The sequence below is a fragment of the Coffea arabica genome, chromosome 11e (assembly GCF_036785885.1).
Source record: "Coffea arabica cultivar ET-39 chromosome 11e, Coffea Arabica ET-39 HiFi, whole genome shotgun sequence".
Taxonomy (NCBI): domain Eukaryota; kingdom Viridiplantae; phylum Streptophyta; class Magnoliopsida; order Gentianales; family Rubiaceae; genus Coffea; species Coffea arabica.
The window spans coordinates 39,664,905-39,686,161 of record NC_092331.1 but is presented as its reverse complement, the minus strand read 5'-3'; the positions used below and the strand labels follow the sequence as shown (position 1 = coordinate 39,686,161).

At 39.4% G+C, this 21,257-nt stretch overlaps 17 non-coding genes across 17 annotated transcripts; all 17 read right to left on the bottom strand.

Annotated features, from left to right (window-relative positions):
• Positions 1-638: 638 nt before the first annotated feature.
• Positions 639-757, bottom strand: LOC140023322 (5S ribosomal RNA). Its single transcript, XR_011827292.1, has one exon. It is a non-coding gene; the product is annotated as a 5S ribosomal RNA (ribosomal RNA).
• Positions 758-1,892: 1,135 nt separating this feature from the next.
• On the bottom strand, positions 1,893-2,011 carry LOC140023209 (5S ribosomal RNA). The gene has a single exon (XR_011827181.1). It is a non-coding gene; the product is annotated as a 5S ribosomal RNA (ribosomal RNA).
• Positions 2,012-3,146: 1,135 nt separating this feature from the next.
• LOC140025558 (5S ribosomal RNA) lies at positions 3,147-3,265 on the bottom strand. The gene has a single exon (XR_011829501.1). It is a non-coding gene; the product is annotated as a 5S ribosomal RNA (ribosomal RNA).
• Positions 3,266-4,390: 1,125 nt separating this feature from the next.
• LOC140025547 (5S ribosomal RNA) lies at positions 4,391-4,509 on the bottom strand. Its single transcript, XR_011829490.1, has one exon. It is a non-coding gene; the product is annotated as a 5S ribosomal RNA (ribosomal RNA).
• A 1,135-nt stretch (positions 4,510-5,644) lies between these two features.
• Positions 5,645-5,763, bottom strand: LOC140030003 (5S ribosomal RNA). The gene has a single exon (XR_011833917.1). It is a non-coding gene; the product is annotated as a 5S ribosomal RNA (ribosomal RNA).
• A 1,124-nt stretch (positions 5,764-6,887) lies between these two features.
• On the bottom strand, positions 6,888-7,006 carry LOC140025536 (5S ribosomal RNA). Its single transcript, XR_011829479.1, has one exon. It is a non-coding gene; the product is annotated as a 5S ribosomal RNA (ribosomal RNA).
• Positions 7,007-8,131: 1,125 nt separating this feature from the next.
• Positions 8,132-8,250, bottom strand: LOC140025525 (5S ribosomal RNA). Its single transcript, XR_011829468.1, has one exon. It is a non-coding gene; the product is annotated as a 5S ribosomal RNA (ribosomal RNA).
• Positions 8,251-9,375: 1,125 nt separating this feature from the next.
• Positions 9,376-9,494, bottom strand: LOC140025513 (5S ribosomal RNA). Its single transcript, XR_011829456.1, has one exon. It is a non-coding gene; the product is annotated as a 5S ribosomal RNA (ribosomal RNA).
• Positions 9,495-10,619: 1,125 nt separating this feature from the next.
• On the bottom strand, positions 10,620-10,738 carry LOC140025502 (5S ribosomal RNA). Its single transcript, XR_011829445.1, has one exon. It is a non-coding gene; the product is annotated as a 5S ribosomal RNA (ribosomal RNA).
• Positions 10,739-11,852: 1,114 nt separating this feature from the next.
• Positions 11,853-11,971, bottom strand: LOC140025491 (5S ribosomal RNA). The gene has a single exon (XR_011829434.1). It is a non-coding gene; the product is annotated as a 5S ribosomal RNA (ribosomal RNA).
• A 1,125-nt stretch (positions 11,972-13,096) lies between these two features.
• On the bottom strand, positions 13,097-13,215 carry LOC140030002 (5S ribosomal RNA). The gene has a single exon (XR_011833916.1). It is a non-coding gene; the product is annotated as a 5S ribosomal RNA (ribosomal RNA).
• Positions 13,216-14,339: 1,124 nt separating this feature from the next.
• On the bottom strand, positions 14,340-14,458 carry LOC140025480 (5S ribosomal RNA). The gene has a single exon (XR_011829423.1). It is a non-coding gene; the product is annotated as a 5S ribosomal RNA (ribosomal RNA).
• A 1,125-nt stretch (positions 14,459-15,583) lies between these two features.
• On the bottom strand, positions 15,584-15,702 carry LOC140025469 (5S ribosomal RNA). Its single transcript, XR_011829412.1, has one exon. It is a non-coding gene; the product is annotated as a 5S ribosomal RNA (ribosomal RNA).
• Positions 15,703-16,826: 1,124 nt separating this feature from the next.
• LOC140025458 (5S ribosomal RNA) lies at positions 16,827-16,945 on the bottom strand. The gene has a single exon (XR_011829401.1). It is a non-coding gene; the product is annotated as a 5S ribosomal RNA (ribosomal RNA).
• Positions 16,946-18,080: 1,135 nt separating this feature from the next.
• On the bottom strand, positions 18,081-18,199 carry LOC140025447 (5S ribosomal RNA). Its single transcript, XR_011829390.1, has one exon. It is a non-coding gene; the product is annotated as a 5S ribosomal RNA (ribosomal RNA).
• Positions 18,200-19,323: 1,124 nt separating this feature from the next.
• LOC140025436 (5S ribosomal RNA) lies at positions 19,324-19,442 on the bottom strand. The gene has a single exon (XR_011829379.1). It is a non-coding gene; the product is annotated as a 5S ribosomal RNA (ribosomal RNA).
• Positions 19,443-20,577: 1,135 nt separating this feature from the next.
• LOC140025425 (5S ribosomal RNA) lies at positions 20,578-20,696 on the bottom strand. The gene has a single exon (XR_011829368.1). It is a non-coding gene; the product is annotated as a 5S ribosomal RNA (ribosomal RNA).
• Between the last annotated feature and the right edge of the window lie 561 nt (positions 20,697-21,257).

Sequence of the window (21,257 nt, the reverse complement as noted above, 5' to 3'; positions counted from 1 at the left end):
TCCAAATCAAATCTAAAATAAATTAAACACCGTAAAAGTGTTTTATCCCAAGCAAAATATAAAATAAATTAAAACAATACAAAAGTGAAAAATAATATAATATATTATTTGTCCAAGTATAATAATTTCAACTTCACACAAATTAAATAAATTCGTTTAGGATTAAGTAATTAATGCCTTTGAAAAAAAGAATAACTTAGTTTAGTTAGATAAAATTATTTTTATGTTTATTAAATTATTTTTAATTCGTAAACGGGTCATATCGGGTCATATCAGGTCACCACGGGTTGACCCGAAATCGACCGGTTTTCTTTTCGGGTTCATCGGGTCCAACCCGATTCTGACCCGAATTCCCGAAACCTCAACCCAAACCCATTAATTTCGTGTTAGGTTCGTGTCGTGTTTTCAGGTCGTGTCGAAAATTGCCACCCCTAGTTGCGGTGATACATTTGCGCCGACAAATTTGAGCGACGATCCGGGCTTTGATCGAGCCGTACCGTTCCTGATTTGTCTCGCGCCTTCAGATCCTCCTTCACGCTTCGACAAGAAGCAAAATATTAAGCAATCGTTCCGACGGAGCTAAATTACTACAGGATAAAGAACGAATAGGAAATTTGGATTTCGAAACAAAAAAGAGAGGGGTGCAACACGTGGACTTCCCAGGGGGTCACCCATCCTAGTACTACTCTCGCCCAAGCACGCTTAACTTCGGAGTTCTGATGGGATCCGGTGCATTAGTGCTGGTATGATCGCACCCGCCATGTTCCTTTCGCTTTATTCTTTTAAACTACCCCGTCCTGCGAAGCAGTGTGGCTTTTCTAGACCGAAATTCATTTTAAGCGTCAATTCAAGCATTTTCCTCTTATCCTTTTATTTATTTAATTTATATTTTTTTTTGTTATTGATTTGCACCCTGTTTTTTTCCCTCATCCCGCAACTCTAAATTATCATGAAATCAATCCTTCACGCTTGCAGTTAGGGGTGGCAATTCGGGTCCAAATCAGGTTGGCGGGTCGGGTTCGGGTCAACAGACCCGCCAGAAAATCTGTTGACCCGAACCCCGACCCGCCAACCCGTGACGGGTCAGGTATGCTGACCCGAACCCGAAAATTTCAGGTTTACGGGGCGGCGGGTCGACCCGAAATGACCCGAAACTTAATTTTAATTTATTAATTTATCACTGTAATTTCTGATAAAATCAATTTCTCACAAAACTAATTACATAATCAAGTAATAAAAATTTAAATAAATGATTCCAAATCAAATCTAAAATAAATTAAACACCGTAAAAGTGTTTTATCCCAAGCAAAATATAAAATAAATTAAAACAATACAAAAGTGAAAAATAATATAATATATTATTTGTCCAAGTATAATAATTTCAACTTCACACAAATTAAATAAATTCGTTTAGGATTAAGTAATTAATGCCTTTGAAAAAAAGAATAACTTAGTTTAGTTAGATAAAATTATTTTTATGTTTATTAAATTATTTTTAATTCGTAAACGGGTCATATCGGGTCATATCGGGTCACCACGGGTTGACCCGAAATCAACCGGTTTTCTTTTCGGGTTCATCGGGTCCAACCCGATTCTGACCCGAATTCCCGAAACCTCAACCCAAACCCATTAATTTCGTGTTAGGTTCGTGTCGTGTTTTCAGGTCGTGTCGAAAATTGCCACCCCTAGTTGCGGTGATACATTTGCGCCGACAAATTTGAGCGACGATCCGGGCTTTGATCGAGCCGTACCGTTCCTGATTTGTCTCGCGCCTTCAGATCCTCCTTCACGCTTCGACAAGAAGCAAAATATTAAGCAATCGTTCCGACGGAGCTAAATTACTACAGGATAAAGAACGAATAGGAAATTTGGATTTCGAAACAAAAAAGAGAGGGGTGCAACACGTGGACTTCCCAGGGGGTCACCCATCCTAGTACTACTCTCGCCCAAGCACGCTTAACTTCGGAGTTCTGATGGGATCCGGTGCATTAGTGCTGGTATGATCGCACCCGCCATGTTCCTTTCGCTTTATTCTTTTAAACTACCCCGTCCTGCGAAGCAGTGTGGCTTTTCTAGACCGAAATTCATTTTAAGCGTCAATTCAAGCATTTTCCTCTTATCCTTTTATTTATTTAATTTATATTTTTTTTTGTTATTGATTTGCACCCTGTTTTTTTCCCTCATCCCGCAACTCTAAATTATCATGAAATCAATCCTTCACGCTTGCAGTTAGGGGTGGCAATTCGGGTCCAAATCAGGTTGGCGGGTCGGGTTCGGGTCAACAGACCCGCCAGAAAATCTGTTGACCCGAACCCCGACCCGCCAACCCGTGACGGGTCAGGTATGCTGACCCGAACCCGAAAATTTCAGGTTTACGGGGCGGCGGGTCGACCCGAAATGACCCGAAACTTAATTTTAATTTATTAATTTATCACTGTAATTTCTGATAAAATCAATTTCTCACAAAACTAATTACATAATCAAGTAATAAAAATTTAAATAAATGATTCCAAATCAAATCTAAAATAAATTAAACACCGTAAAAGTGTTTTATCCCAAGCAAAATATAAAATAAATTAAAACAATACAAAAGTGAAAAATAATATAATATATTATTTGTCCAAGTATAATAATTTCAACTTCACACAAATTAAATAAATTCGTTTAGGATTAAGTAATTAATGCCTTTGAAAAAAAGAATAACTTAGTTTAGTTAGATAAAATTATTTTTATGTTTATTAAATTATTTTTAATTCGTAAACGGGTCATATCGGGTCATATCAGGTCACCACGGGTTGACCCGAAATCGACCGGTTTTCTTTTCGGGTTCATCGGGTCCAACCCGATTCTGACCCGAATTCCCGAAACCTCAACCCAAACCCATTAATTTCGTGTTAGGTTCGTGTCGTGTTTTCAGGTCGTGTCGAAAATTGCCACCCCTAGTTGCGGTGATACATTTGCGCCGACAAATTTGAGCGACGATCCGGGCTTTGATCGAGCCGTACCGTTCCTGATTTGTCTCGCGCCTTCAGATCCTCCTTCACGCTTCGACAAGAAGCAAAATATTAAGCAATCGTTCCGACGGAGCTAAATTACTACAGGATAAAGAACGAATAGGAAATTTGGATTTCGAAACAAAAAAGAGAGGGGTGCAACACGAGGACTTCCCAGGGGGTCACCCATCCTAGTACTACTCTCGCCCAAGCACGCTTAACTTCGGAGTTCTGATGGGATCCGGTGCATTAGTGCTGGTATGATCGCACCCGCCATGTTCCTTTCGCTTTATTCTTTTAAACTACCCCGTCCTGCGAAGCAGTGTGGCTTTTCTAGACCGAAATTCATTTTAAGCGTCAATTCAAGCATTTTCCTCTTATCCTTTTATTTAGTTACTTTATATTTTTTTTTGTTATTGATTTGCACCCTGTTTTTTTCCCTCATCCCGCAACTCTAAATTATCATGAAATCAATCCTTCACGCTTGCAGTTAGGGGTGGCAATTCGGGTCCAAATCAGGTTGGCGGGTCGGGTTCGGGTCAACAGACCCGCCAGAAAATCTGTTGACCCGAACCCCGACCCGCCAACCCGTGACGGGTCAGGTATGCTGACCCGAACCCGAAAATTTCAGGTTTACGGGGCGGCGGGTCGACCCGAAATGACCCGAAACTTAATTTTAATTTATTAATTTATCACTGTAATTTCTAATAAAATCAATTTCTCACAAAACTAATTACATAATCAAGTAATAAAAATTTAAATAAATGATTCCAAATCAAATCTAAAATAAATTAAACACCGTAAAAGTGTTTTATCCCAAGCAAAATATAAAATAAATTAAAACAATACAAAAGTGAAAAATAATATAATATATTATTTGTCCAAGTATAATAATTTCAACTTCACACAAATTAAATAAATTCGTTTAGGATTAAGTAATTAATGCCTTTGAAAAAAAGAATAACTTAGTTTAGTTAGATAAAATTATTTTTATGTTTATTAAATTATTTTTAATTCGTAAACGGGTCATATCAGGTCACCACGGGTTGACCCGAAATCGACCGGTTTTCTTTTCGGATTCATCGGGTCCAACCCGATTCTGACCCGAATTCCCGAAACCTCAACCCAAACCCATTAATTTCGTGTTAGGTTCGTGTCGTGTTTTCAGGTCGTGTCGAAAATTGCCACCCCTAGTTGCGGTGATACATTTGCGCCGACAAATTTGAGCGACGATCCGGGCTTTGATCGAGCCGTACCGTTCCTGATTTGTCTCGCGCCTTCAGATCCTCCTTCACGCTTCGACAAGAAGCAAAATATTAAGCAATCGTTCCGACGGAGCTAAATTACTACAGGATAAAGAACGAATAGGAAATTTGGATTTCGAAACAAAAAAGAGAGGGGTGCAACACGAGGACTTCCCAGGGGGTCACCCATCCTAGTACTACTCTCGCCCAAGCACGCTTAACTTCGGAGTTCTGATGGGATCCGGTGCATTAGTGCTGGTATGATCGCACCCGCCATGTTCCTTTCGCTTTATTCTTTTAAACTACCCCGTCCTGCGAAGCAGTGTGGCTTTTCTAGACCGAAATTCATTTTAAGCGTCAATTCAAGCATTTTCCTCTTATCCTTTTATTTAGTTACTTTATATTTTTTTTTGTTATTGATTTGCACCCTGTTTTTTTCCCTCATCCCGCAACTCTAAATTATCATGAAATCAATCCTTCACGCTTGCAGTTAGGGGTGGCAATTCGGGTCCAAATCAGGTTGGCGGGTCGGGTTCGGGTCAACAGACCCGCCAGAAAATCTGTTGACCCGAACCCCGACCCGCCAACCCGTGACGGGTCAGGTATGCTGACCCGAACCCGAAAATTTCAGGTTTACGGGGCGGCGGGTCGACCCGAAATGACCCGAAACTTAATTTTAATTTATTAATTTATCACTGTAATTTCTAATAAAATCAATTTCTCACAAAACTAATTACATAATCAAGTAATAAAAATTTAAATAAATGATTCCAAATCAAATCTAAAATAAATTAAACACCGTAAAAGTGTTTTATCCCAAGCAAAATATAAAATAAATTAAAACAATACAAAAGTGAAAAATAATATAATATATTATTTGTCCAAGTATAATAATTTCAACTTCACACAAATTAAATAAATTCGTTTAGGATTAAGTAATTAATGCCTTTGAAAAAAAGAATAACTTAGTTTAGTTAGATAAAATTATTTTTATGTTTATTAAATTATTTTTAATTCGTAAACGGGTCATATCGGGTCATATCAGGTCACCACGGGTTGACCCGAAATCGACCGGTTTTCTTTTCGGGTTCATCGGGTCCAACCCGATTCTGACCCGAATTCCCGAAACCTCAACCCAAACCCATTAATTTCGTGTTAGGTTCGTGTCGTGTTTTCAGGTCGTGTCGAAAATTGCCACCCCTAGTTGCGGTGATACATTTGCACCGACAAATTTGAGCGACGATCCGGGCTTTGATCGAGCCGTACCGTTCCTGATTTGTCTCGCGCCTTCAGATCCTCCTTCACGCTTCGACAAGAAGCAAAATATTAAGCAATCGTTCCGACGGAGCTAAATTACTACAGGATAAAGAACGAATAGGAAATTTGGATTTCGAAACAAAAAAGAGAGGGATGCAACACGAGGACTTCCCAGGGGGTCACCCATCCTAGTACTACTCTCGCCCAAGCACGCTTAACTTCGGAGTTCTGATGGGATCCGGTGCATTAGTGCTGGTATGATCGCACCCGCCATGTTCCTTTCGCTTTATTCTTTTAAACTACCCCGTCCTGCGAAGCAGTGTGGCTTTTCTAGACCGAAATTCATTTTAAGCGTCAATTCAAGCATTTTCCTCTTATCCTTTTATTTATTTACTTTATATTTTTTTTTGTTATTGATTTGCACCCTGTTTTTTTCCCTCATCCCGCAACTCTAAATTATCATGAAATCAATCCTTCACGCTTGTAGTTAGGGGTGGCAATTCGGGTCCAAATCAGGTTGGCGGGTCGGGTTCGGGTCAACAGACCCGCCAGAAAATCTGTTGACCCGAACCTCGACCCGCCAACCCGTGACGGGTCAGGTATGCTGACCCGAACCCGAAAATTTCAGGTTTACGGGGCGGCGGGTCGACCCGAAATGACCCGAAACTTAATTTTAATTTATTAATTTATCACTGTAATTTCTGATAAAATCAATTTCTCACAAAACTAATTACATAATAAAGTAATAAAAATTTAAATAAATGATTCCAAATCAAATCTAAAATAAATTAAACACCGTAAAAGTGTTTTATCCCAAGCAAAATATAAAATAAATTAAAACAATACAAAAGTGAAAAATAATATAATATATTATTTGTCCAAGTATAATAATTTCAACTTCACACAAATTAAATAAATTCGTTTAGGATTAAGTAATTAATGCCTTTGAAAAAAAGAATAACTTAGTTTAGTTAGATAAAATTATTTTATGTTTATTAAATTATTTTTAATTCGTAAACGGGTCATATCAGGTCACCACGGGTTGACCCGAAATCGACCGGTTTTCTTTTCGGGTTCATCGGGTCCAACCCGATTCTGACCCGAATTCCCGAAACCTCAACCCAAACCCATTAATTTCGTGTTAGGTTCGTGTCGTGTTTTCAGGTCGTGTCGAAAATTGCCACCCCTAGTTGCGGTGATACATTTGCGCCGACAAATTTGAGCGACGATCCGGGCTTTGATCGAGCCGTACCGTTCCTGATTTGTCTCGCGCCTTCAGATCCTCCTTCACGCTTCGACAAGAAGCAAAATATTAAGCAATCGTTCCGACGGAGCTAAATTACTACAGGATAAAGAACGAATAGGAAATTTGGATTTCGAAACAAAAAAGAGAGGGGTGCAACACGAGGACTTCCCAGGGGGTCACCCATCCTAGTACTACTCTCGCCCAAGCACGCTTAACTTCGGAGTTCTGATGGGATCCGGTGCATTAGTGCTGGTATGATCGCACCCGCCATGTTCCTTTCGCTTTATTCTTTTAAACTACCCCGTCCTGCGAAGCAGTGTGGCTTTTCTAGACCGAAATTCATTTTAAGCGTCAATTCAAGCATTTTCCTCTTATCCTTTTATTTATTTACTTTATATTTTTTTTTGTTATTGATTTGCACCCTGTTTTTTTCCCTCATCCCGCAACTCTAAATTATCATGAAATCAATCCTTCACGCTTGCAGTTAGGGGTGGCAATTCGGGTCCAAATCAGGTTGGCGGGTCGGGTTCGGGTCAACAGACCCGCCAGAAAATCTGTTGACCCGAACCCCGACCCGCCAACCCGTGACGGGTCAGGTATGCTGACCCGAACCCGAAAATTTCAGGTTTACGGGGCGGCGGGTCGACCCGAAATGACCCGAAACTTAATTTTAATTTATTAATTTATCACTGTAATTTCTGATAAAATCAATTTCTCACAAAACTAATTACATAATCAAGTAATAAAAATTTAAATAAATGATTCCAAATCAAATCTAAAATAAATTAAACACCGTAAAAGTGTTTTATCCCAAGCAAAATATAAAATAAATTAAAACAATACAAAAGTGAAAAATAATATAATATATTATTTGTCCAAGTATAATAATTTCAACTTCACACAAATTAAATAAATTCGTTTAGGATTAAGTAATTAATGCCTTTGAAAAAAAGAATAACTTAGTTTAGTTAGATAAAATTATTTTTATGTTTATTAAATTATTTTTAATTCGTAAACGGGTCATATCAGGTCACCACGGGTTGACCCGAAATCGACCGGTTTTCTTTTCGGGTTCATCGGGTCCAACCCGATTCTGACCCGAATTCCCGAAACCTCAACCCAAACCCATTAATTTCGTGTTAGGTTCGTGTCGTGTTTTCAGGTCGTGTCGAAAATTGCCACCCCTAGTTGCGGTGATACATTTGCGCCGACAAATTTGAGCGACGATCCGGGCTTTGATCGAGCCGTACCGTTCCTGATTTGTCTCGCGCCTTCAGATCCTCCTTCACGCTTCGACAAGAAGCAAAATATTAAGCAATCGTTCCGACGGAGCTAAATTACTACAGGATAAAGAACGAATAGGAAATTTGGATTTCGAAACAAAAAAGAGAGGGGTGCAACACGAGGACTTCCCAGGGGGTCACCCATCCTAGTACTACTCTCGCCCAAGCACGCTTAACTTCGGAGTTCTGATGGGATCCGGTGCATTAGTGCTGGTATGATCGCACCCGCCATGTTCCTTTCGCTTTATTCTTTTAAACTACCCCGTCCTGCGAAGCAGTGTGGCTTTTCTAGACCGAAATTCATTTTAAGCGTCAATTCAAGCATTTTCCTCTTATCCTTTTATTTATTTACTTTATATTTTTTTTTGTTATTGATTTGCACCCTGTTTTTTTCCCTCATCCCGCAACTCTAAATTATCATGAAATCAATCCTTCACGCTTGCAGTTAGGGGTGGCAATTCGGGTCCAAATCAGGTTGGCGGGTCGGGTTCGGGTCAACAGACCCGCCAGAAAATCTGTTGACCCGAACCCCGACCCGCCAACCCGTGACGGGTCAGGTATGCTGACCCGAACCCGAAAATTTCAGGTTTACGGGGCGGCGGGTCGACCCCAAATGACCCGAAACTTAATTTTAATTTATTAATTTATCACTGTAATTTCTAATAAAATCAATTTCTCACAAAACTAATTACATAATCAAGTAATAAAAATTTAAATAAATGATTCCAAATCAAATCTAAAATAAATTAAACACCGTAAAAGTGTTTTATCCCAAGCAAAATATAAAATAAATTAAAACAATACAAAAGTGAAAAATAATATAATATATTATTTGTCCAAGTATAATAATTTCAACTTCACACAAATTAAATAAATTCGTTTAGGATTAAGTAATTAATGCCTTTGAAAAAAAGAATAACTTAGTTTAGTTAGATAAAATTATTTTTATGTTTATTAAATTATTTTTAATTCGTAAACGGGTCATATCAGGTCACCACGGGTTGACCCGAAATCGACCGGTTTTCTTTTCGGGTTCATCGGGTCCAACCCGATTCTGACCCGAATTCCCGAAACCTCAACCCAAACCCATTAATTTCGTGTTAGGTTCGTGTCGTGTTTTCAGGTCGTGTCGAAAATTGCCACCCCTAGTTGCGGTGATACATTTGCGCCGACAAATTTGAGCGACGATCCGGGCTTTGATCGAGCCGTACCGTTCCTGATTTGTCTCGCGCCTTCAGATCCTCCTTCACGCTTCGACAAGAAGCAAAATATTAAGCAATCGTTCCGACGGAGCTAAATTACTACAGGATAAAGAACGAATAGGAAATTTGGATTTCGAAACAAAAAAGAGAGGGGTGCAACACGAGGACTTCCCAGGGGGTCACCCATCCTAGTACTACTCTCGCCCAAGCACGCTTAACTTCGGAGTTCTGATGGGATCCGGTGCATTAGTGCTGGTATGATCGCACCCGCCATGTTCCTTTCGCTTTATTCTTTTAAACTACCCCGTCCTGCGAAGCAGTGTGGCTTTTCTAGACCGAAATTCATTTTAAGCGTCAATTCAAGCATTTTCCTCTTATCCTTTTATTTATTTACTTTATATTTTTTTTTGTTATTGATTTGCACCCTGTTTTTTTCCCTCATCCCGCAACTCTAAATTATCATGAAATCAATCCTTCACGCTTGCAGTTAGGGGTGGCAATTCGGGTCCAAATCAGGTTGGCGGGTCGGGTTCGGGTCAACAGACCCGCCAGAAAATCTGTTGACCCGAACCCCGACCCGCCAACCCGTGACGGGTCAGGTATGCTGACCCGAACCCGAAAATTTCAGGTTTACGGGGCGGCGGGTCGACCCGAAATGACCCGAAACTTAATTTTAATTTATTAATTTATCACTGTAATTTCTAATAAAATCAATTTCTCACAAAACTAATTACATAATCAAGTAATAAAAATTTAAATAAATGATTCCAAATCAAATCTAAAATAAATTAAACACCGTAAAAGTGTTTTATCCCAAGCAAAATATAAAATAAATTAAAACAATACAAAAGTGAAAAATAATATAATATATTATTTGTCCAAGTATAATAATTTCAACTTCACACAAATTAAATAAATTCGTTTAGGATTAAGTAATTAATGCCTTTGAAAAAAAGAATAACTTAGTTTAGTTAGATAAAATTATTTTTATGTTTATTAAATTATTTTTAATTCGTAAACGGGTCATATCAGGTCACCACGGGTTGACCCGAAATCGACCGGTTTTCTTTTCGGGTTCATCGGGTCCAACCCGATTCTGACCCGAATTCCCGAAACCTCAACCCAAACCCATTAATTTCGTGTTAGGTTCGTGTCGTGTTTTCAGGTCGTGTCGAAAATTGCCACCCCTAGTTGCGGTGATACATTTGCGCCGACAAATTTGAGCGACGATCCGGGCTTTGATCGAGCCGTACCGTTCCTGATTTGTCTCGCGCCTTCAGATCCTCCTTCACGCTTCGACAAGAAGCAAAATATTAAGCAATCGTTCCGACGGAGCTAAATTACTACAGGATAAAGATCGAATAGGAAATTTGGATTTCGAAACAAAAAAGAGAGGGGTGCAACACGAGGACTTCCCAGGGGGTCACCCATCCTAGTACTACTCTCGCCCAAGCACGCTTAACTTCGGAGTTCTGATGGGATCCGGTGCATTAGTGCTGGTATGATCGCACCCGCCATGTTCCTTTCGCTTTATTCTTTTAAACTACCCCGTCCTGCGAAGCAGTGTGGCTTTTCTAGACCGAAATTCATTTTAAGCGTCAATTCAAGCATTTTCCTCTTATCCTTTTATTTAGTTACTTTATATTTTTTTTTGTTATTGATTTGCACCCTGTTTTTTTCCCTCATCCCGCAACTCTAAATTATCATGAAATCAATCCTTCACGCTTGCAGTTAGGGGTGGCAATTCGGGTCCAAATCAGGTTGGCGGGTCGGGTTCGGGTCAACAGACCCGCCAGAAAATCTGTTGACCCGAACCCCGACCCGCCAACCCGTGACGGGTCAGGTATGCTGACCCGAACCCGAAAATTTCAGGTTTACGGGGCGGCGGGTCGACCCGAAATGACCCGAAACTTAATTTTAATTTATTAATTTATCACTGTAATTTCTAATAAAATCAATTTCTCACAAAACTAATTACATAATCAAGTAATAAAAATTTAAATAAATGATTCCAAATCAAATCTAAAATAAATTAAACACCGTAAAAGTGTTTTATCCCAAGCAAAATATAAAATAAATTAAAACAATACAAAAGTGAAAAATAATATAATATATTATTTGTCCAAGTATAATAATTTCAACTTCACACAAATTAAATAAATTCGTTTAGGATTAAGTAATTAATGCCTTTGAAAAAAAGAATAACTTAGTTTAGTTAGATAAAATTATTTTTATGTTTATTAAATTATTTTTAATTCGTAAACGGGTCATATCAGGTCACCACGGGTTGACCCGAAATCGACCGGTTTTCTTTTCGGGTTCATCGGGTCCAACCCGAATTCCCGAAACCTCAACCCAAACCCATTAATTTCGTGTTAGGTTCGTGTCGTGTTTTCAGGTCGTGTCGAAAATTGCCACCCCTAGTTGCGGTGATACATTTGCGCCGACAAATTTGAGCGACGATCCGGGTTTTGATCGAGCCGTACCGTTCCTGATTTGTCTCGCGCCTTCAGATCCTCCTTCACGCTTCGACAAGAAGCAAAATATTAAGCAATCGTTCCGACGGAGCTAAATTACTACAGGATAAAGAACGAATAGGAAATTTGGATTTCGAAACAAAAAAGAGAGGGGTGCAACACGAGGACTTCCCAGGGGGTCACCCATCCTAGTACTACTCTCGCCCAAGCACGCTTAACTTCGGAGTTCTGATGGGATCCGGTGCATTAGTGCTGGTATGATCGCACCCGCCATGTTCCTTTCGCTTTATTCTTTTAAACTACCCCGTCCTGCGAAGCAGTGTGGCTTTTCTAGACCGAAATTCATTTTAAGCGTCAATTCAAGCATTTTCCTCTTATCCTTTTATTTAGTTACTTTATATTTTTTTTTGTTATTGATTTGCACCCTGTTTTTTTCCCTCATCCCGCAACTCTAAATTATCATGAAATCAATCCTTCACGCTTGCAGTTAGGGGTGGCAATTCGGGTCCAAATCAGGTTGGCGGGTCGGGTTCGGGTCAACAGACCCGCCAGAAAATCTGTTGACCCGAACCCCGACCCGCCAACCCGTGACGGGTCAGGTATGCTGACCCGAACCCGAAAATTTCAGGTTTACGGGGCGGCGGGTCGACCCGAAATGACCCGAAACTTAATTTTAATTTATTAATTTATCACTGTAATTTCTAATAAAATCAATTTCTCACAAAACTAATTACATAATCAAGTAATAAAAATTTAAATAAATGATTCCAAATCAAATCTAAAATAAATTAAACACCGTAAAAGTGTTTTATCCCAAGCAAAATATAAAATAAATTAAAACAATACAAAAGTGAAAAATAATATAATATATTATTTGTCCAAGTATAATAATTTCAACTTCACACAAATTAAATAAATTCGTTTAGGATTAAGTAATTAATGCCTTTGAAAAAAAGAATAACTTAGTTTAGTTAGATAAAATTATTTTTATGTTTATTAAATTATTTTTAATTCGTAAACGGGTCATATCAGGTCACCACGGGTTGACCCGAAATCGACCGGTTTTCTTTTCGGGTTCATCGGGTCCAACCCGATTCTGACCCGAATTCCCGAAACCTCAACCCAAACCCATTAATTTCGTGTTAGGTTCGTGTCGTGTTTTCAGGTCGTGTCGAAAATTGCCACCCCTAGTTGCGGTGATACATTTGCGCCGACAAATTTGAGCGACGATCCGGGCTTTGATCGAGCCGTACCGTTCCTGATTTGTCTCGCGCCTTCAGATCCTCCTTCACGCTTCGACAAGAAGCAAAATATTAAGCAATCGTTCCGACGGAGCTAAATTACTACAGGATAAAGAACGAATAGGAAATTTGGATTTCGAAACAAAAAAGAGAGGGATGCAACACGAGGACTTCCCAGGGGGTCACCCATCCTAGTACTACTCTCGCCCAAGCACGCTTAACTTCGGAGTTCTGATGGGATCCGGTGCATTAGTGCTGGTATGATCGCACCCGCCATGTTCCTTTCGCTTTATTCTTTTAAACTACCCCGTCCTGCGAAGCAGTGTGGCTTTTCTAGACCGAAATTCATTTTAAGCGTCAATTCAAGCATTTTCCTCTTATCCTTTTATTTATTTACTTTATATTTTTTTTTGTTATTGATTTGCACCCTGTTTTTTTCCCTCATCCCGCAACTCTAAATTATCATGAAATCAATCCTTCACGCTTGTAGTTAGGGGTGGCAATTCGGGTCCAAATCAGGTTGGCGGGTCGGGTTCGGGTCAACAGACCCGCCAGAAAATCTGTTGACCCGAACCCCGACCCGCCAACCCGTGACGGGTCAGGTATGCTGACCCGAACCCGAAAATTTCAGGTTTACGGGGCGGCGGGTCGACCCGAAATGACCCGAAACTTAATTTTAATTTATTAATTTATCACTGTAATTTCTGATAAAATCAATTTCTCACAAAACTAATTACATAATCAAGTAATAAAAATTTAAATAAATGATTCCAAATCAAATCTAAAATAAATTAAACACCGTAAAAGTGTTTTATCCCAAGCAAAATATAAAATAAATTAAAACAATACAAAAGTGAAAAATAATATAATATATTATTTGTCCAAGTATAATAATTTCAACTTCACACAAATTAAATAAATTCGTTTAGGATTAAGTAATTAATGCCTTTGAAAAAAAGAATAACTTAGTTTAGTTAGATAAAATTATTTTATGTTTATTAAATTATTTTTAATTCGTAAACGGGTCATATCAGGTCACCACGGGTTGACCCGAAATCGACCGGTTTTCTTTTCGGGTTCATCGGGTCCAACCCGATTCTGACCCGAATTCCCGAAACCTCAACCCAAACCCATTAATTTCGTGTTAGGTTCGTGTCGTGTTTTCAGGTCGTGTCGAAAATTGCCACCCCTAGTTGCGGTGATACATTTGCGCCGACAAATTTGAGCGACGATCCGGGCTTTGATCGAGCCGTACCGTTCCTGATTTGTCTCGCGCCTTCAGATCCTCCTTCACGCTTCGACAAGAAGCAAAATATTAAGCAATCGTTCCGACGGAGCTAAATTACTACAGGATAAAGAACGAATAGGAAATTTGGATTTCGAAACAAAAAAGAGAGGGGTGCAACACGAGGACTTCCCAGGGGGTCACCCATCCTAGTACTACTCTCGCCCAAGCACGCTTAACTTCGGAGTTCTGATGGGATCCGGTGCATTAGTGCTGGTATGATCGCACCCGCCATGTTCCTTTCGCTTTATTCTTTTAAACTACCCCGTCCTGCGAAGCAGTGTGGCTTTTCTAGACCGAAATTCATTTTAAGCGTCAATTCAAGCATTTTCCTCTTATCCTTTTATTTATTTACTTTATATTTTTTTTTGTTATTGATTTGCACCCTGTTTTTTTCCCTCATCCCGCAACTCTAAATTATCATGAAATCAATCCTTCACGCTTGCAGTTAGGGGTGGCAATTCGGGTCCAAATCAGGTTGGCGGGTCGGGTTCGGGTCAACAGACCCGCCAGAAAATCTGTTGACCCGAACCCCGACCCGCCAACCCGTGACGGGTCAGGTATGCTGACCCGAACCCGAAAATTTCAGGTTTACGGGGCGGCGGGTCGACCCGAAATGACCCGAAACTTAATTTTAATTTATTAATTTATCACTGTAATTTCTAATAAAATCAATTTCTCACAAAACTAATTACATAATCAAGTAATTAAAATTTAAATAAATGATTCCAAATCAAATCTAAAATAAATTAAACACCGTAAAAGTGTTTTATCCCAAGCAAAATATAAAATAAATTAAAACAATACAAAAGTGAAAAATAATATAATATATTATTTGTCCAAGTATAATAATTTCAACTTCACACAAATTAAATAAATTCGTTTAGGATTAAGTAATTAATGCCTTTGAAAAAAAGAATAACTTAGTTTAGTTAGATAAAATTATTTTTATGTTTATTAAATTATTTTTAATTCGTAAACGGGTCATATCAGGTCACCACGGGTTGACCCGAAATCGACCGGTTTTCTTTTCGGGTTCATCGGGTCCAACCCGATTCTGACCCGAATTCCCGAAACCTCAACCCAAACCCATTAATTTCGTGTTAGGTTCGTGTCGTGTTTTCAGGTCGTGTCGAAAATTGCCACCCCTAGTTGCGGTGATACATTTGCGCCGACAAATTTGAGCGACGATCCGGGCTTTGATCGAGCCGTACCGTTCCTGATTTGTCTCGCGCCTTCAGATCCTCCTTCACGCTTCGACAAGAAGCAAAATATTAAGCAATCGTTCCGACGGAGCTAAATTACTACAGGATAAAGAACGAATAGGAAATTTGGATTTCGAAACAAAAAAGAGAGGGGTGCAACACGAGGACTTCCCAGGGGGTCACCCATCCTAGTACTACTCTCGCCCAAGCACGCTTAACTTCGGAGTTCTGATGGGATCCGGTGCATTAGTGCTGGTATGATCGCACCCGCCATGTTCCTTTCGCTTTATTCTTTTAAACTACCCCGTCCTGCGAAGCAGTGTGGCTTTTCTAGACCGAAATTCATTTTAAGCGTCAATTCAAGCATTTTCCTCTTATCCTTTTATTTATTTACTTTATATTTTTTTTTGTTATTGATTTGCACCCTGTTTTTTCCCTCATCCCGCAACTCTAAATTATCATGAAATCAATCCTTCACGCTTGCAGTTAGGGGTGGCAATTCGGGTCCAAATCAGGTTGGCGGGTCGGGTTCGGGTCAACAGACCCGCCAGAAAATCTGTTGACCCGAACCCCGACCCGCCAACCCGTGACGGGTCAGGTATGCTGACCCGAACCCGAAAATTTCAGGTTTACGGGGCGGCGGGTCGACCCGAAATGACCCGAAACTTAATTTTAATTTATTAATTTATCACTGTAATTTCTAATAAAATCAATTTCTCACAAAACTAATTACATAATCAAGTAATAAAAATTTAAATAAATGATTCCAAATCAAATCTAAAATAAATTAAACACCGTAAAAGTGTTTTATCCCAAGCAAAATATAAAATAAATTAAAACAATACAAAAGTGAAAAATAATATAATATATTATTTGTCCAAGTATAATAATTTCAACTTCACACAAATTAAATAAATTCGTTTAGGATTAAGTAATTAATGCCTTTGAAAAAAAGAATAACTTAGTTTAGTTAGATAAAATTATTTTTATGTTTATTAAATTATTTTTAATTCGTAAACGGGTCATATCAGGTCACCACGGGTTGACCCGAAATCGACCGGTTTTCTTTTCGGGTTCATCGGGTCCAACCCGATTCTGACCCGAATTCCCGAAACCTCAACCCAAACCCATTAATTTCGTGTTAGGTTCGTGTCGTGTTTTCAGGTCGTGTCGAAAATTGCCACCCCTAGTTGCGGTGATACATTTGCGCCGACAAATTTGAGCGACGATCCGGGCTTTGATCGAGCCGTACCGTTCCTGATTTGTCTCGCGCCTTCAGATCCTCCTTCACGCTTCGACAAGAAGCAAAATATTAAGCAATCGTTCCGACGGAGCTAAATTACTACAGGATAAAGATCGAATAGGAAATTTGGATTTCGAAACAAAAAAGAGAGGGGTGCAACACGAGGACTTCCCAGGGGGTCACCCATCCTAGTACTACTCTCGCCCAAGCACGCTTAACTTCGGAGTTCTGATGGGATCCGGTGCATTAGTGCTGGTATGATCGCACCCGCCATGTTCCTTTCGCTTTATTCTTTTAAACTACCCCGTCCTGCGAAGCAGTGTGGCTTTTCTAGACCGAAATTCATTTTAAGCGTCAATTCAAGCATTTTCCTCTTATCCTTTTATTTAGTTACTTTATATTTTTTTTTGTTATTGATTTGCACCCTGTTTTTTTCCCTCATCCCGCAACTCTAAATTATCATGAAATCAATCCTTCACGCTTGCAGTTAGGGGTGGCAATTCGGGTCCAAATCAGGTTGGCGGGTCGGGTTCGGGTCAACAGACCCGCCAGAAAATCTGTTGACCCGAACCCCGACCCGCCAACCCGTGACGGGTCAGGTATGCTGACCCGAACCCGAAAATTTCAGGTTTACGGGGCGGCGGGTCGACCCGAAATGACCCGAAACTTAATTTTAATTTATTAATTTATCACTGTAATTTCTAATAAAATCAATTTCTCACAAAACTAATTACATAATCAAGTAATAAAAATTTAAATAAATGATTCCAAATCAAATCTAAAATAAATTAAACACCGTAAAAGTGTTTTATCCCAAGCAAAATATAAAATAAATTAAAACAATACAAAAGTGAAAAATAATATAATATATTATTTGTCCAAGTATAATAATTTCAACTTCACACAAATTAAATAAATTCGTTTAGGATTAAGTAATTAATGCCTTTGAAAAAAAGAATAACTTAGTTTAGTTAGATAAAATTATTTTTATGTTTATTAAATTATTTTTAATTCGTAAACGGGTCATATCGGGTCATATCAGGTCACCACGGGTTGACCCGAAATCGACCGGTTTTCTTTTCGGGTTCATCGGGTCCAACCCGATTCTGACCCGAATTCCCGAAACCTCAACCCAAACCCATTAATTTCGTGTTAGGTTCGTGTCGTGTTTTCAGGTCGTGTCGAAAATTGCCACCCCTAGTTGCGGTGATACATTTGCACCGACAAATTTGAGCGACGATCCGGGCTTTGATCGAGCCGTACCGTTCCTGATTTGTCTCGCGCCTTCAGATCCTCCTTCACGCTTCGACAAGAAGCAAAATATTAAGCAATCGTTCCGACGGAGCTAAATTACTACAGGATAAAGAACGAATAGGAAATTTGGATTTCGAAACAAAAAAGAGAGGGGTGCAACACGAGGACTTCCCAGGGGGTCACCCATCCTAGTACTACTCTCGCCCAAGCACGCTTAACTTCGGAGTTCTGATGGGATCCGGTGCATTAGTGCTGGTATGATCGCACCCGCCATGTTCCTTTCGCTTTATTCTTTTAAACTACCCCGTCCTGCGAAGCAGTGTGGCTTTTCTAGACCGAAATTCATTTTAAGCGTCAATTCAAGCATTTTCCTCTTATCCTTTTATTTATTTACTTTATATTTTTTTTTGTTATTGATTTGCACCCTGTTTTTTTCCCTCATCCCGCAACTCTAAATTATCATGAAATCAATCCTTCACGCTTGCAGTTAGGGGTGGCAATTCGGGTCCAAATCAGGTTGGCGGGTCGGGTTCGGGTCAACAGACCCGCCAGAAAATCTGTTGACCCGAACCCCGACCCGCCAACCCGTGACGGGTCAGGTATGCTGACCCGAACCCGAAAATTTCAGGTTTACGGGGCGGCGGGTCGACCCGAAATGACCCGAAACTTAATTTTAATTTATTAATTTATCACTGTAATTTCTGATAAAATCAATTTCTCACAAAACTAATTACATAATCAAGTAATAAAAATTTAAATAAATGATTCCAAATCAAATCTAAAATAAATTAAACACCGTAAAAGTGTTTTATCCCAAGCAAAATATAAAATAAATTAAAACAATACAAAAGTGAAAAATAATATAATATATTATTTGTCCAAGTATAATAATTTCAACTTCACACAAATTAAATAAATTCGTTTAGGATTAAGTAATTAATGCCTTTGAAAAAAAGAATAACTTAGTTTAGTTAGATAAAATTATTTTATGTTTATTAAATTATTTTTAATTCGTAAACGGGTCATATCAGGTCACCACGGGTTGACCCGAAATCGACCGGTTTTCTTTTCGGGTTCATCGGGTCCAACCCGATTCTGACCCGAATTCCCGAAACCTCAACCCAAACCCATTAATTTCGTGTTAGGTTCGTGTCGTGTTTTCAGGTCGTGTCGAAAATTGCCACCCCTAGTTGCGGTGATACATTTGCGCCGACAAATTTGAGCGACGATCCGGGCTTTGATCGAGCCGTACCGTTCCTGATTTGTCTCGCGCCTTCAGATCCTCCTTCACGCTTCGACAAGAAGCAAAATATTAAGCAATCGTTCCGACGGAGCTAAATTACTACAGGATAAAGATCGAATAGGAAATTTGGATTTCGAAACAAAAAAGAGAGGGGTGCAACACGAGGACTTCCCAGGGGGTCACCCATCCTAGTACTACTCTCGCCCAAGCACGCTTAACTTCGGAGTTCTGATGGGATCCGGTGCATTAGTGCTGGTATGATCGCACCCGCCATGTTCCTTTCGCTTTATTCTTTTAAACTACCCCGTCCTGCGAAGCAGTGTGGCTTTTCTAGACCGAAATTCATTTTAAGCGTCAATTCAAGCATTTTCCTCTTATCCTTTTATTTAGTTACTTTATATTTTTTTTTGTTATTGATTTGCACCCTGTTTTTTTCCCTCATCCCGCAACTCTAAATTATCATGAAATCAATCCTTCACGCTTGCAGTTAGGGGTGGCAATTCGGGTCCAAATCAGGTTGGCGGGTCGGGTTCGGGTCAACAGACCCGCCAGAAAATCTGTTGACCCGAACCCCGACCCGCCAACCCGTGACGGGTCAGGTATGCTGACCCGAACCCGAAAATTTCAGGTTTACGGGGCGGCGGGTCGACCCGAAATGACCCGAAACTTAATTTTAATTTATTAATTTATCACTGTAATTTCTAATAAAATCAATTTCTCACAAAACTAATTACATAATCAAGTAATAAAAATTTAAATAAATGATTCCAAATCAAATCTAAAATAAATTAAACACCGTAAAAGTGTTTTATCCCAAGCAAAATATAAAATAAATTAAAACAATACAAAAGTGAAAAATAATATAATATATTATTTGTCCAAGTATAATAATTTCAACTTCACACAAATTAAATAAATTCGTTTAGGATTAAGTAATTAATGCCTTTGAAAAAAAGAATAACTTAGTTTAGTTAGATAAAATTATTTTTATGTTTATTAAATTATTTTTAATTCGTAAACGGGTCATATCGGGTCATATCAGGTCACCACGGGTTGACCCGAAATCGACCGGTTTTCTTTTCGGGTTCATCGGGTCCAACCCGATTCTGACCCGAATTCCCGAAACCTCAACCCAAACCCATTAATTTCGTGTTAGGTTCGTGTCGTGTTTTCAGGTCGTGTCGAAAATTGCCACCCCTAGTTGCGGTGATACATTTGCACCGACAAATTTGAGCGACGATCCGGGCTTTGATCGAGCCGTACCGTTCCTGATTTGTCTCGCGCCTTCAGATCCTCCTTCACGCTTCGACAAGAAGCAAAATATTAAGCAATCGTTCCGACGGAGCTAAATTACTACAGGATAAAGAACGAATAGGAAATTTGGATTTCGAAACAAAAAAGAGAGGGGTGCAACACGAGGACTTCCCAGGGGGTCACCCATCCTAGTACTACTCTCGCCCAAGCACGCTTAACTTCGGAGTTCTGATGGGATCCGGTGCATTAGTGCTGGTATGATCGCACCCGCCATGTTCCTTTCGCTTTATTCTTTTAAACTACCCCGTCCTGCGAAGCAGTGTGGCTTTTCTAGACCGAAATTCATTTTAAGCGTCAATTCAAGCATTTTCCTCTTATCCTTTTATTTATTTACTTTATATTTTTTTTTGTTATTGATTTGCACCCTGTTTTTTTCCCTCATCCCGCAACTCTAAATTATCATGAAATCAATCCTTCACGCTTGCAGTTAGGGGTGGCAATTCGGGTCCAAATCAGGTTGGCGGGTCGGGTTCGGGTCAACAGACCCGCCAGAAAATCTGTTGACCCGAACCCCGACCCGCCAACCCGTGACGGGTCAGGTATGCTGACCCGAACCCGAAAATTTCAGGTTTACGGGGCGGCGGGTCGACCCGAAATGACCCGAAACTTAATTTTAATTTATTAATTTATCACTGTAATTTCTGATAAAATCAATTTCTCACAAAACTAATTACATAATCAAGTAATAAAAATTTAAATAAATGATTCCAAATCAAATCTAAAATAAATTAAACACCGTAAAAGTGTTTTATCCCAAGCAAAATATAAAA